This window comes from Diaphorina citri, unplaced genomic scaffold (genome assembly GCF_000475195.1).
Source record: "Diaphorina citri unplaced genomic scaffold, Diaci psyllid genome assembly version 1.1 scaffold247, whole genome shotgun sequence".
Classification (NCBI taxonomy): domain Eukaryota; kingdom Metazoa; phylum Arthropoda; class Insecta; order Hemiptera; family Psyllidae; genus Diaphorina; species Diaphorina citri.
In genome coordinates, this window is record NW_007377684.1 from 199,611 (window position 1) to 213,264 (window position 13,654).

Sequence of the window (13,654 nt, forward strand, 5' to 3'; positions counted from 1 at the left end):
TGCTTCTTGCAGGAGAATTCATACTGGTTATACCTCCCTGTTTAAATTTCCCCCCCAGCCAGACTAAGCTGGTCTAGTCCCTGTTTTAACGTCCCCCAGGCCAGACAAACCTAACTCTCCATTAGCATCCAGTAAAAAATTGTCTTATGAATAATTTCATTTTTAGAACTCATGATTGATGATTTTCCACGATTTTTACTCCCACCCCTGACACAGAATGAATGTTAAAGCCATCCTAGTTAGTTTTGGAAGGTAGTGTACTTGCCTATTAACACTAGGTTGCAGGTTTGATTTCCCCCCAGGGTGAAGTATATCCGAAACAGGTTTGTTCTAAGAAGGGCTGGCTTTCTCCCCTCTTGTCCTCCTTTTTCCAACTCCAGGAAACTTTTGTTGTAAGAGTTCTCTGAGTCAGTGACACTATAAAATAAGGGAAAAATCCTTTGCCCAAAAGATAGCTATGGATTACAATAACATGGATTTGAATAGTAGGTAGGTATAGGTACTTACAAAGAGCTGCAACAGGTAATGTTAACGCGTAATTTAAGTTTTCTGGTCCCTTCAGCCCTTCTTAACGAAATTGACACGAATAGCTTCAAGGATGAAGGATTATCCTTTTCCCATAGATCTTTGATTAGATTAGACTGATTTGACGATTATTTGACGAACTTTTGAACAAAAGCTTTATCATGAAGATTTGAGTAGGTATTCTTTGAGTTCAGGTTCTTTGTATCTTTGTTACTTTGTTTTGTTTTCTGTTTTCTGAAAAAGAAAAGTCGAACACAAAAGATGACAGTGTTGCCGGCTGATCTAGATTATTTCCCCCCTGGCTATTGTATTTTCCCCTCCTTGATTTTCCCACTGCCAAAATCTCCTATCTAGAGGTGAAATCCCCTGGGCCCTATTCCTGAAATCGTGGGATGAATTTCGCACTCCCCACTCTGCAAAAATTTTTGCCCTTTTCCCGATTTCATTTGGGGTCAACATTTCCATCTTTTGGTTTCACCCCCCTCCCACAATCATGGTAAAATTAGCAATAAAAAAATGAAAAAAAAAAATACGGTTATTGCAAAATTTCGTACAGGGTTGAAACTTTTTTTATCTGTACAAATTTTATTTCACTCATGATTTTTCCAGGGTGGGGGATGCGCAGTGCGCAGTATCACTCTGCGCTTTCAGGAACAGGGCCCTGGTTTGGCAACACAGCCAAGGTGAAAGAGGGATATCTGGGGGATTTTTCGTGTTTGGAAAAATAAATGGTGGAAAAATATTTTTTTTTCATCTGGCAACACTGTATAGCCAAGAAGAGGAAGGGGAGAAGTCAGAAGAGGGCTTTTTTGAAAATTTTCAAGGATTTTTTATCTTATCTTATCGTTATCAGTGATCATCACGTTATCAACCAATAACCTATCATTTATGAGATCATTACTAATACTATTAATAGGTATGTATTTAGTTTTAATCTCCCAAAGGCTATCTCTACTATGCTGTTAGTATATGAAAGTTCCATAATCAGGCCATTTGTGTTGAATTAAACCCAGGTCTGACATCTAACAAGTATTTAAGGAACGAAGTAGGAAGGTAGGTAGGTGTGAGTACACTATTACAATAGGTAGATGGGCTAGTAATCTAGTTCATTATTGCTAGTGGTCCATTGTTCCGATCATTTATGAGATCATTACTAATACTATTAATAGGTATGTAAGTAGGTATGTATTTAGTTTTAATCTCCCAAAGGTTATCTCTACTATGCTGTTAGTATATGAAAGTTCCATAATCAGGCCATTTGTGTTGAATTAAACTCAGGTCTGACATCTAACAAGTATTTAAGGAACGAAGTAGGAAGGTAGGTAGGTGTGAGTACACTAACTATTACAATAGGTAGATGGGCTAGTAATCTAGTTCATTATTGCTAGTGGTCCATTGTTATTGTGAATGTTTTGCTTGTTACATTTCATGTTTGATGACAATAAACAACCAAACTTCCCCTTTTCTCACATGGGCTTAGGATAGTGCTGTCAACAGCAAAGGTCCTTACCATATCTACAGTCCAAGCTGTGAGAGGAAGACACATAGGATTTCATGTTCCTTAGAGAAGGGTTTGTCTCAGATACAGTGGCGTAGCGTGGTCTAAAGTCAATTGTAAGGCGTGTAGGGCACTAATTTCCATCACCATGCACATTACTACATAAGTCATGCACATGTCATCTTCATAAATATTTAAAGTCAATATTTAAGGGTATTTGAGTAAATTTTGAGTGTATGGCCACCATACACGCCCTACATGGACGCTACCTCCTATCTTCAGATGAGCCATCCTCTTTCTCCTCCTGTTCTTCTTCTGAGTCTCCTTCAACTCTTCCTATTCTTCTCGTTTGTCTCCTCCTTCACAACCTGTTCCTTTTACTCTTCCTGATTCTTCTTTTTATTTTTCATCGCCTCCTTCTTATTCTCCTCCACAACTTACTCTCTTCCACACCTCCTTGAGGTGGAGAGAAGACACCGCAACATTTTCCAGCACCAGACAGACAGGAGGAAAGGATGGAAGAGGAGAAGGAGGAGGAAGGGAAGGAAGAGGAAGGCTCTTGAAGAGCAGGCGAACTTTTTTTTACCCGCCCGCAAATCTTAACTAGCTGAGAGGACTAGACGAGGCGGCAATCCAATCGATATTGCAAAATAAATTTCATTTCTCAAGCAGTAATTCTCTGAATTCCCAAGTGACTTCGAAAACACTAACCCAACGAATGCCCTCACCATCTTACTCCTCCTTCACCGATCAGTTTATTGCCTGGAGGGGGAGGGAAAGGGAAGGATACCAAGTGAAGAGGGGGAGAATCCAAAGGGAGGGAGTCCCAGTTTAAGAGGGGAGAATCCAGTCTGTTTTTGCATCCCCTTCCCCGTGCCTTCAGGATGTCTTTGTCCACAAGTTGATTTATTCTTGCGTCTGAGAACCGGGGAAGTTGTTGGCTTTGTAAGACATGCACAGGGAATTCTCCCACTTAACCCACTTTGCATAGTTGGCCTCCGGGTGAGGCGTTCACAAAGCTGTGTACCCCTGCTGATGTTTCCCTCAGGACCGGCATTCGTTTCTTTACTTTGTTGGGTCGGTACTAGACTATGGTGGAGGGTCGAGACTATGTTGTGGACGCCCAGTCGCCCACAGATGCTCTCTCCGACGACCCTGACATGTATAACGACTATAACGAGCCTATTTACATGTTGAAGATTGGGAACTTGAAAGTCCTAGGTCTTCAGGTGTAGATACCTGCCTCGGTGGTGTAGTGGTCAAGGCGCTCGCCTGGTAAACAGGAGGGCGTGGGTTCAATCCCAGCCGAGGTGTGGAATTTTGGCTCCGTCGAGGACACTTCTATTCAGTACATAGTATCGTTTCTTTACTTTGTTGGGTCGGTACTAGACTATGGTGGAGGGTCGAGACTATGTTGTGGACGGCCACAGATGCTCTCTCCGACGACCCTGACATGTATAACGAGCCTATTTACATGTTGAAGATTGGGAACTTGGAAGTCCTAGGTGTTCAGGTGCAGATACACATGTAGCATTGTAGCACACAACTATCCAGTAGCTATTGCTGTGGCGTGTAAACTCCAGAAGACCACTGTCTGAGAAACGCTGATGTAAATCTTTTGATTGAGTTTTTTTCAATCCATTTTTTTTTCTGCACCAGAAGCTTTGAATGTTTTAATTGACCAAGGGAATACCCTTAGCCCCTTTATACTGACGGGATCAGCACAGATTCCTACTTACCCCCGTCTGTCTGTACGTATAGACGGTCATCTTGACTAAGTACTGCCCCACGTGTACACCCTTTGACATTTTCAAGAGTTTCTATACTCTTTTTTCAATTTCCAACATTGAAAAAAAGCTTGAAATGCAGTCTAGCGATGCGATGGAAGTAATTTAGAATTGTTCAATCATTCGCGGCTACTGAGTTTTTTTCTCTCTCTACAGATTCCTACTTACCCCCGTCTGTCTGTACGTATAGACGCTCATCTTGACTATGTACTGCCCCACGTGTACACCCTTTGACATTTTCAAGAGTTTCTATACTCTTTTTTCAATTTCCAACATTGGAAAAAAGCTTGAAATGCAGTCTAGCGATGCGATGGAAGTAATTTAGAATTGTTCAATCATTCGCGGCTACTGAGTTTTTTTCTCTCTCGGTACGTATAGACGCTCATCTTGACTAGGTACTGCCCTACTGCCCCACGTGTACACCCTTTGACATTTTCAAGAGTTTCTATACTCTTTTTTCAATTTCCAACATTGAAAAAAGCTTTTGAAATGCAGTCTAGCGATGCGATGGAAGTAATTTAGAATTGTTCAATCATTCGCGGCTACTGAGTTTTTTTCTCTCTCAATTTCTCTTTGCTTGCGCTTCGCTAATTTCGCTCTGAGCATAAAGTGCAAGTAAATAGGTAGGTACATTAGCTACCTGAATGAATAAAGTAAAAAAAAAGGTCTAATCGTCCCAAAGTTGAAGAGAGAACACTGAGAAAAAAACTAGGGTGCCGGCAGCCCAATCGGGTAACAGGGTTCCGGCACGCTTGCGCTTCGCTAATTTCGCTCTGAGCATAAAGTGCAAGTAAATAGGTAGGTACATTAGGTACCTGAATGAATAAAGTAAAAAAACAAAAAGGTTTGACAGAAAGGGAACGGTAACTGCCAAGGTCTAATCGTCCCAAAGTTGAAGAGAGAACACTGAGAAAAAAACTAGGGTGCCGGCAGCCCAATCGGGTAACAGGGTTCCGGCACTCTAATATTGAAGTCTATATCGGGAAACTCGACACTCTAATATAGCATTCCAACAGCCTAAATGAGGGGAAGTAACTCAATAAAAGAGTTCTTCCACCCTAAACTTGTGGCACCCTGTCACCATTTTTTTCCTCAGTGAAAAAGGATAGCATAGGAGAAGGCCAGGATCTTTGGTGTTCAAGCCTAGTGTGATACCCACTCGGCCACGGAGGTTGCTTTGAACGATAATTTTATTCTAACTAAGAAGTTCTAGGTTCTTAAACTTGGCGCGTTTAATTTGTGAACTTCTCAATAATATTGAAGTTAGTCAAGCTCGAACTGTTTCCTTGAGAATAGTTGACAACAAATTGATCTCTCTCTCTCTCTCTCTCTCTCTCTCTCTCTCCTCAGTGAAAAAGGATAGCATAGGAGAAAGCCAGGATCTTTGGTGTTCAAGCCTAGTGTGATACCCACTCGGCCACGGAGGTTGCTTTGAATGATAATTTTATTCTAACTAAGAAGTTCTAGGTATGTTTAAACTTGGCGCGTTTAATTTGTGAACTTCTCAATAATTGAAGTTAGTCAAGCTCGAACTGTTTCCTTGAGAATAGTTGACAACAAATTGATCTCTCTCGGTATTTACTTGAAAATGTTGTTACCGAATATGTATGATCCTATTAGGACACGTGAGATATCCTTCTTTTGTAAATTGAACTATAGGTCTCCCATCCCCTTTTCCTCTACTTTTATTAGAGCGAAAGTTATATGCTAATTTTAAAAAGGGTCTACCCTTATTACCTACATTACCTTGATGGACCCGCGATATCAACGCACGAAGGGTGGCTCCGTTCTTGTTGGTCGCATTGTTTCCATCTCACTCTATCATGTGCTTTGCGTTTCCAGAAAAAATATGTTACATGTAGCGTATTTTCCTTTCATAATGTTAATGCGCATTGACATTAGGATTTTCCAGAGGTGGGGATAATAAAATGGAAGAAGTTTGGTAGTGGGAGTAAAAATTGACTATTAAAAAAAAGTCAGCTGATGAAATTTTAAATTTTACCGCCAAAACTTCCTATATTCCTAATGTAAAACAAGATGGCGGATCGTAATGCGAGAAAAAAGCTACATTACAAAATTCGTGAAAGGAGAGAAAGGGAAGTTAATGTACATTAACATTTGAGAAAGAAAAATCCGAATTAAGCTAATGTGTATTAACATTATGAAAGGAAAATACGCTAATGCTTGTTAAAAAAAGGGTCTACTCTTATTATTAGAGCGAAAGTTATGTTCTTTTTAAAAGGGAAAAGGGTCTACCCATCACGGCGACCCTGAATTGCATCAGTTATTCAGTGATATGATGATAATATAACATGGAAATTCCTCAGAAACATGCAGCATTTTACATCTGACGCTGTCAAAACGTCAGAATGAAGAAAACTTTTCAGATAGATATGATTTTGTTAGGTACCGGATACAAAATAACACAATATTTACTTGAAAGTGTTGTTACTGATTATTTATGATCTTATTGGGACACGTGAGATATCATTTCCATTTGAAAACCATTTCCATTTGAAGAAGAAGAGGAATCAAACATCATCAATATATGGAACAACAATTCAAATGAATTTAACATTGTGGATATACTCAAGTAAGATTCGAACAAATATCACAACATTTCCACGTAGGATGTAGGACACGTGAGATATCCTTCTTTCGTAAATAAAATTGAACTATAGGTCTCTCATCCCCTTTTCCTCTACTTTTATTAGAGCGAAAGTTATACGTTAATTTTAAAAAGGGTCTACCCTTTATTACCTACAACATTACCTTGATGGACCCGTGATATCAACGCACGAAGGGTGGCTCCGTTCTTGCAGGTCGCATTGTTTCCATGTCACTCTATCATGTGCTTTGCGTTTCCAGAATATGCTACATGCTCGTTAAAAAAAGGGTCTACTCTTATTATTAGAGCGAAAGTTATGTTCTTTTTAAAAGGGAAAAGGGTCTACCCATCACGGCGACCCTAATGTAAATTAGATCCTCACTCTTATTATTAGAGCGAAAGTTATGTTCTTTTTAAAAGGGAAAAGGGTCTACCCATCACGGCGACCCTGATGTAAATTACATCCTCTGTACCCGTGGGATTATACTTGTACAATTTATTTATAACGATTAAGTAGGTTAACCTGTTTGTACGGATTTATTAAGGTCACAAAACACGTCGAAACACAATCAGGCCCCAAACATTTCACCTTTTTCAGTAATTGGAGGATGCCCTTTTTGATTACAGTAATATAACGGTGTAGGTAAAGGATTCATAAAATTTGAAAATAAAGGAACCTCATCGTTCATTAAATCTCGCTCATAAAATAATAAATGAAAATAAACTCAACTCGAGACCTGGGTATGGGAAAAATAAGACAAAGTTGTTGTAAAAGTTATGAACGGAAATTTTTAATCATGTTCGTAAAAAAAAGTTGGCTCTTCGTTAAAAAGTTCATTCTTGTCACTCTTCATTTTACATTTGCGAAAAGTTTTGATGAATACGGGAGGTATACTGGGTGAATTAGGAGATATTAGGGATGGGGAGAGAGGGAGGGGTGGGAGAGGAGAAGAGAGAGGGCGGGAGAGAGAGAGAGAGAGGGAGGATTCGCATAGAACCACACAGAATTATGGGGGTTCATGAAAACTATAAACTGGGTCTTGGAAATGAATTGTTATCGTTATCACTACATATTTGCTTGATAAGAATTAGGTAAGATAAATATGATCTCGTAAATAATGCAATTAATTTAATTAGTCAAATAGAAATATGCTTTAGTTGTATAAAAAGAAATGCCTTTGTCATAGAAAATAATACACGATACAAAATGAACAATAGAGAAATAAAATGGTAAACATTAAATTTCACCGAAGATTCCAACAAATCATTATACCTACCTACCTTAACTTTTAGAACCTCATCACCTATATCACCGGACCATTCTGTATGATTATTATTTTCAAGAACAAGAATGACCCTGAGATTTTGTCTCAATAATAAATAATAAAATATAATTAATATGTTTGTTTATTTTTCAACTTTGTCAGTCTTTTTTTATGACAAATTTAACTTTTTTCATAGAAGAGGTGATCTACATAGGAAAAACCTTCCATTAGCATTTTCCGCTCTTTTAATTTTCCATTTAAATAAGATGATGAGTTACTCTCAAAAGACAACATTTGAATTTTATTTTATAATTTTAGAACTTTCCATCAAGCTTCTGAAATACTTGTTTGTTAAACGAAGGAAAGAAATTAAGATTTTTAATTCGACGATTTAACTTTTTAGTTTGTTAATTTACTTCTGTAAATAAAAATTATAACTGTCCATAAAAACCGGTTATCGCGGAACAAACAGACAGACAACACAAACAAAAGTTACAAAAGGAACTATATGCAAAATTGTTGAGTTAAAAAACTTGGAACTTTGTTCAGTTCAATTTCCTTTTCTTCTCCTTTATTCCCTCCTACTTTACTACTTCCATTCTTTATAATCTTTATATTATCATTTACACGTGAAATCTATTCATTACAAATACTCGTACATGTATACTTAATTTCCGAGAATTTTATTCGTCTAAATCTAAATTAAAATAATGATGTCTCCTCATTATCTTCTTTCTATTCCTAAATTTAAAACTCTTGTCTTGTCTTTTTGTATTTCAGTTCTTTTGTCTCTTTCTCTTCCTTCTCCTCTCACATTTTGTGTTCCCATACTCTTCTTCATTTCTAGATCCTCTTCTCCTATTTTCATTTCTATCCTCCTCTTTCTTTCCCTCTATTTTCAAAATCCTCTCTTTTACTTTACCTTCTTCTTTTCTGATATGTAGTTGTATTAGTGATGGGACTCGAGTGAGATTTTTCAACTCGATTATTTTCCAACTCGAGAGGAAATTAATCGAGTTGAATCCTGATTCCTGGAAATTACACCGCGCCGATTTCTCACTCAAGAGTCGAGTAGGCGAGCGAGTCGATGATATTCGGGTTTTCGTTCGGAAACTCTCGGCATACGGGTCTACCACTATACCCCTCCCCCTCTTCAGTTCTCTTTCTTGCATCATCATCTAGTAAGAGGCAAGAGGGGAGAGGGGGGTAGTGAATCATTCAACTCGTTCAAACGAATAGTTTTTCTGACGAATAGATTTGTACTCGAATAGAAACTGTATGCTGCAATAATATGTGGCGAGTGCGCGAGTGAACTCGGGTCAGAGAACCCAATGAATAGTTTTTCCACTCGAGTGGAACAAAATAATAATCGAGTGGACTCGAGTGAAGTCAAACTCGAGTCCACTCGAATAAAATCATTCACTCGGCCCATCACTAAGTTGTATTCTTTCTTCAAACTTCTCTCCTCCTTTTATTCTTCTTTCGTTTTTGTCTCGCTTTCTCTTTTAATCGTTTCTTTTTTCCTTCAATTTCCACCTCCTTTTCTCTTTCTCTCTCTCCCTGTTTATTCTTCCCCTCCTTGTTTCCTCTCAAGATTGTCTCGTGAGTAAGTTTTCATTCCTTTTCCATTCTTTCTGAATTATTATTTTCACTACACCCACATGGCTCCTTCACATACACACACACATACACACACGCACGTGGATTGGGGACTATTATCATTACTATACTTTTATTCATTACTTTACTTTTGTTCATTACTATACTTTTGTTCATTATTATACCTTTATTAATTACTTTACTTTTGTTCATTACTATACATACATCTGTTCATTTCAATTTTTACTTTCTATTACTACAGTATAGCGGAGCTATACTAGTAATGAAAGTATTGTATTAATGTGAAAATGAGGAAAGTTTACATCACGCGTGACAAATGAATTGAGCCAGCGGCGATAGCATACACCCAGCTCTCAATAGATGACTGGAGTTAAGCAACATTACGCGTTGTTGATATCCGGATGAGTGACCTGGGCAATATCATTATTGCATTCCACCAGTGGCGTAGCGTGTATGTATGGCGTGTATGGCGGCCATACAACTCAAAAGCCCACTCTAATGCCCATAAATATTAATGGCATGTACTGTGATGGGACTTGGTAGACCTGTGCATGAGCTCTACACGCCCTACACTTGAATTTAGACCACGCTACGCCACTGCATGCCACTGAATTTTCCGGTCCTAGTCAGGCTGAGCGAGGTTGAAAACCTCAAGACTGTTAGACGATGTTAATGATGTGCTACAGAGGTTCTTCCCATCCTCTCCACATAAGTATGGATGAAGTGTTCATATAATGGAAGTCTGGATGTGCTGTTATGTAGGCAGGATGTAAAACGGGTTAAATCTAGTAGAAAATAGAGTTTTTTCCTACATTAATGCTTTGACAGGATTTTTCCACCTTGAGCTTTTCAAATTAACAATATGGCGAGAAAAAGAAAGAGGGAGAGGTGAGGGGTTGGCGTAAAGTGGAGATTGTTGCTTCCTCTCGGAGATTAATAGAAGGGAAGTAACACATTGTCACCATGTCACATACATACTAGTTGTATTTTTTTAAGGCATCGTTCACACTTAAATCGACTAGGTAAGTGTGGACTCAGCTTCACTTGAATATGATGCACCAGCCAAGTTAGCTGGAAAGGTAGCACGTCTGTCTTGATAACGCAGTTTCTCCTCGTCGATCGACAGCCGTCATCTATGCATGTGTGTGTGACAACTGGACACAGCTAAACAATCTTGTCCTTTTGTCCTTTGTCTGTTTTTCAATAAAGACAAAAATAATTTCAGAGCAAGCTTTGTGAAATGCCTAACCATCACACTTCCTCACTAGGTATTTCCACCCCCATATACTTGTAGCGGAGTAGTGAATAGGTATACTATAGGAAGGTATGATATTATAGGTACTAGGTATACGTATGATATTGTAATAATTTTGATTATTCCAGCAATTTACCGTCAAGTATCATCGCTCCTTGAAAAGAGAGAATGCAACTCCCTCCCCTCTCCCTTCTCCTTTCCTTCCTCTTCTCCCCTCCCCTCCTCCTCATCATCTCCCATTTCTGCACTTTTTACCCTCTTTCCCTTTTCTCCATCCTTTCTCTTCCCCTCTCTCGCTTTCTTCCAAACTTCACTTTTCCCCTCTCTCGCTTTCTACCATCCTTTCTCTCTTAGATTCGTAGATTCGTAGTAGCTTAACCCATCCTTTAGGGCTGTTCGCCCCTACACCTAAGCCTCGGAGTGGGCCACCGAGAATTTCAAAGAATGTTAATTTTATTTTTGAAGAGAACATTTTCAAGTTGCAAAATCTGTTGTAAGACTGACTCAATGGACCGATGTTTTGGCCATATTCAATTGGAAATCATATTGGACGATCTGGCCAGTCAGAATACCCTACACTCAACCTACAGGGAACCAATGTAACGAGAAAATATTGGAATAGGTCCAAATTTTGAGAATCAGGAAATGGGCGGAAAATCGGAAGAAGGTACCTACTGTGAAGATTCTACATGTCTGTTTTAAGCTCCCCTATGTCCAAAAAAAAAGTTATTTCTAGTTCATGGTCTGTAGTTACGTCTGTAAATTTTAATTTAGACCCCGTAAAAAAATGAATTATTTCGAACAGATGAGTTGTATATAGGTATCTATGTAAATTATGTTTTCTGAGAAATCTGCCTTTAAATAGCGTCCGAACCGTACATTTCTCGGTTATTTCTAGTTCATGGTCTATAGTTACGTCTGTAAATTTTAATTTAGACCCCGTAAAAAAATGAATTATTTTGAACAGATGAGTTGTATATAGGTATCTATGTAAATTATGTTTTCTGAGAAATCTGCCTTTAAATAGCGTCCGAACCGTACATTTCTCGAGGTCCGGCCCGCGGACACTTTTGATCATCACTAAATATGGAAGCTGTCTGCAAAATTTGAGCGACCTGTGGCTAAAGGTGAAGTCGTGAGAAGCGTTAGTTCCTTTTAAGCCTTTTCCCCGTATAGCCCTAAATAGCGGAACTTTGGTCCGGAATAACGGCCGAACCGTACCTTCTGGAAACAGGGCCCAAGGATATTTTTGATTTATTTTGTTGAAGTAAAGCAATTCGTTCATGTAGGCAGAGTTTTTCTTAGGGTAGGTTGTGAAGATGTACCTAGTATGAACAGGTAGTGATTCCAGGAAAGATGTGAGTTTTCATTTTGAAAAAATTGATCATGACCTGCCTTGGTGGCGTAGTGGTCAAAACGCTCGCCTGGTAAACAGGAGGGCGTGGGTTCGATCCCACATAGTCGACGTTATGTACATACATAATTTAAGTATCTAATCTCTGTGCCAAGTTCGAGCGACTTTGGCTGAAATCTAAAGGCCTGAGCATTGCGAACTCTTTTTGAGCTTTTTAAAAGATTTGGTATTAAACGATAATGCTTTTTGACGCTCGTGGAAATCGTATTATATTTTCTATAAGGACTGATTTTTCGGTTGAGTTGGGCTTATATATTCTGCTCTCACCTATTTCTTGCGAAGAACAAACTAATTTTTTCTCTTCTTTCTTTTTTGGCACCCCTTATACCTACTCTTAGAGGAAAACGTATTTTTTCGGTACCAGTCTCACCAGGTTAGGAGTCGCTGGCGTAGCTTTTCCTTGAATAGCTTTATTTTCGAACTTGGTAGTAGCCAGACAGTCGGGTGCCGGCAATTCTAACTGCCATGCTATGCCATGCACAGTCAAGGTTTTCTATATTGGCTCCCCTCTTCTCTTATTTCCCCTCCCTCTTCCCTCCTTTCCCCTCCCTCTTCGTTTTCTACTTTTGTAATACTATCGTTATCCACTATCCGGACTATGTTTATATCTTTTAATAAAAACTACAAAGAGAAAAAGGGGGGGAGAAATAGAGGAGGAAATAAGAAGAGAAGTAGACAGAAAGAGGAAGAGAAGGAGGAACTAAGGTGGAAGGAAAAAATACCGAAGTGAAAGAAATGGAGAGGAGAAAGGAAGGAAGAGGGAGTTTTACGAGTTTATGATTCCATTTATGTACCTACCTAATCCTTTTATTTTTTTCTCTTTTTGTAGACATTCCCTCTTCTTCTTTCCTTCCTTATTCCTCTTCTCTATTCTTTCGCTCTTAGAAAAAAGAAGGAATCATGTCGGGATCTTTGATCATTAGAGCATTTTTCCTCTTGCATCCCGATATTTCGGATCTCCGGACAGGGACTGCCTTGGATAAAAATAGAAAGTAGGTATATAATATTTTAAGGAGGTATGAATTCTCTCCAAGCTCTCTTTCCAGAATAGCAAATGCAATGAACAGCTATGTAGTTTCTCCCAAAGTATTAGGGTATCATGAACATAAAGCACAACCTTTCCATCCCCACTCCCTGGCTCATACGATATTAATGTACCTACATTTTCCTTCACTCCATTTGTATATCATGAACATAAAGCACAACTTTTCCATCCCCCCCACTCCCTGGCTCATACGATATTAATGTACCTACATTTTCCTTCACTCCATTTGTATTACATTACAAGAAAACATGATTGCAGAAGGGGATGGAGGGGAATAGGGATGTAGGGGGGGGGAGGGTAAGGAGGAAAAGAGAGGAAAAGGGATGTAAAGGGGAAGGTAGGGGAGGAAAAGCTTCACAAGCGTCATAGGGTGGCTATGGTGAAGGAATGGTGGGGAGGGGTGGCCCGAATCAATACTATCCCTTCCCCTCCGGACCTGCCATCAGTAGCATAAATAATATAGATTTCTACTTCGGGGGGGAGGTAGGGGAGGAAAGGAGGGGAAAAGGGATGTAGAGGGGGAAGGTAGGGGAGGAAAAGCTTCACAAGCGTCATACGGTGGCTATGGTGAACGAATGGTGGGGAGGGGTGGCCCGAATCAATACTATCCCTTCCCCTCCGGACCTGCCATCAGTAG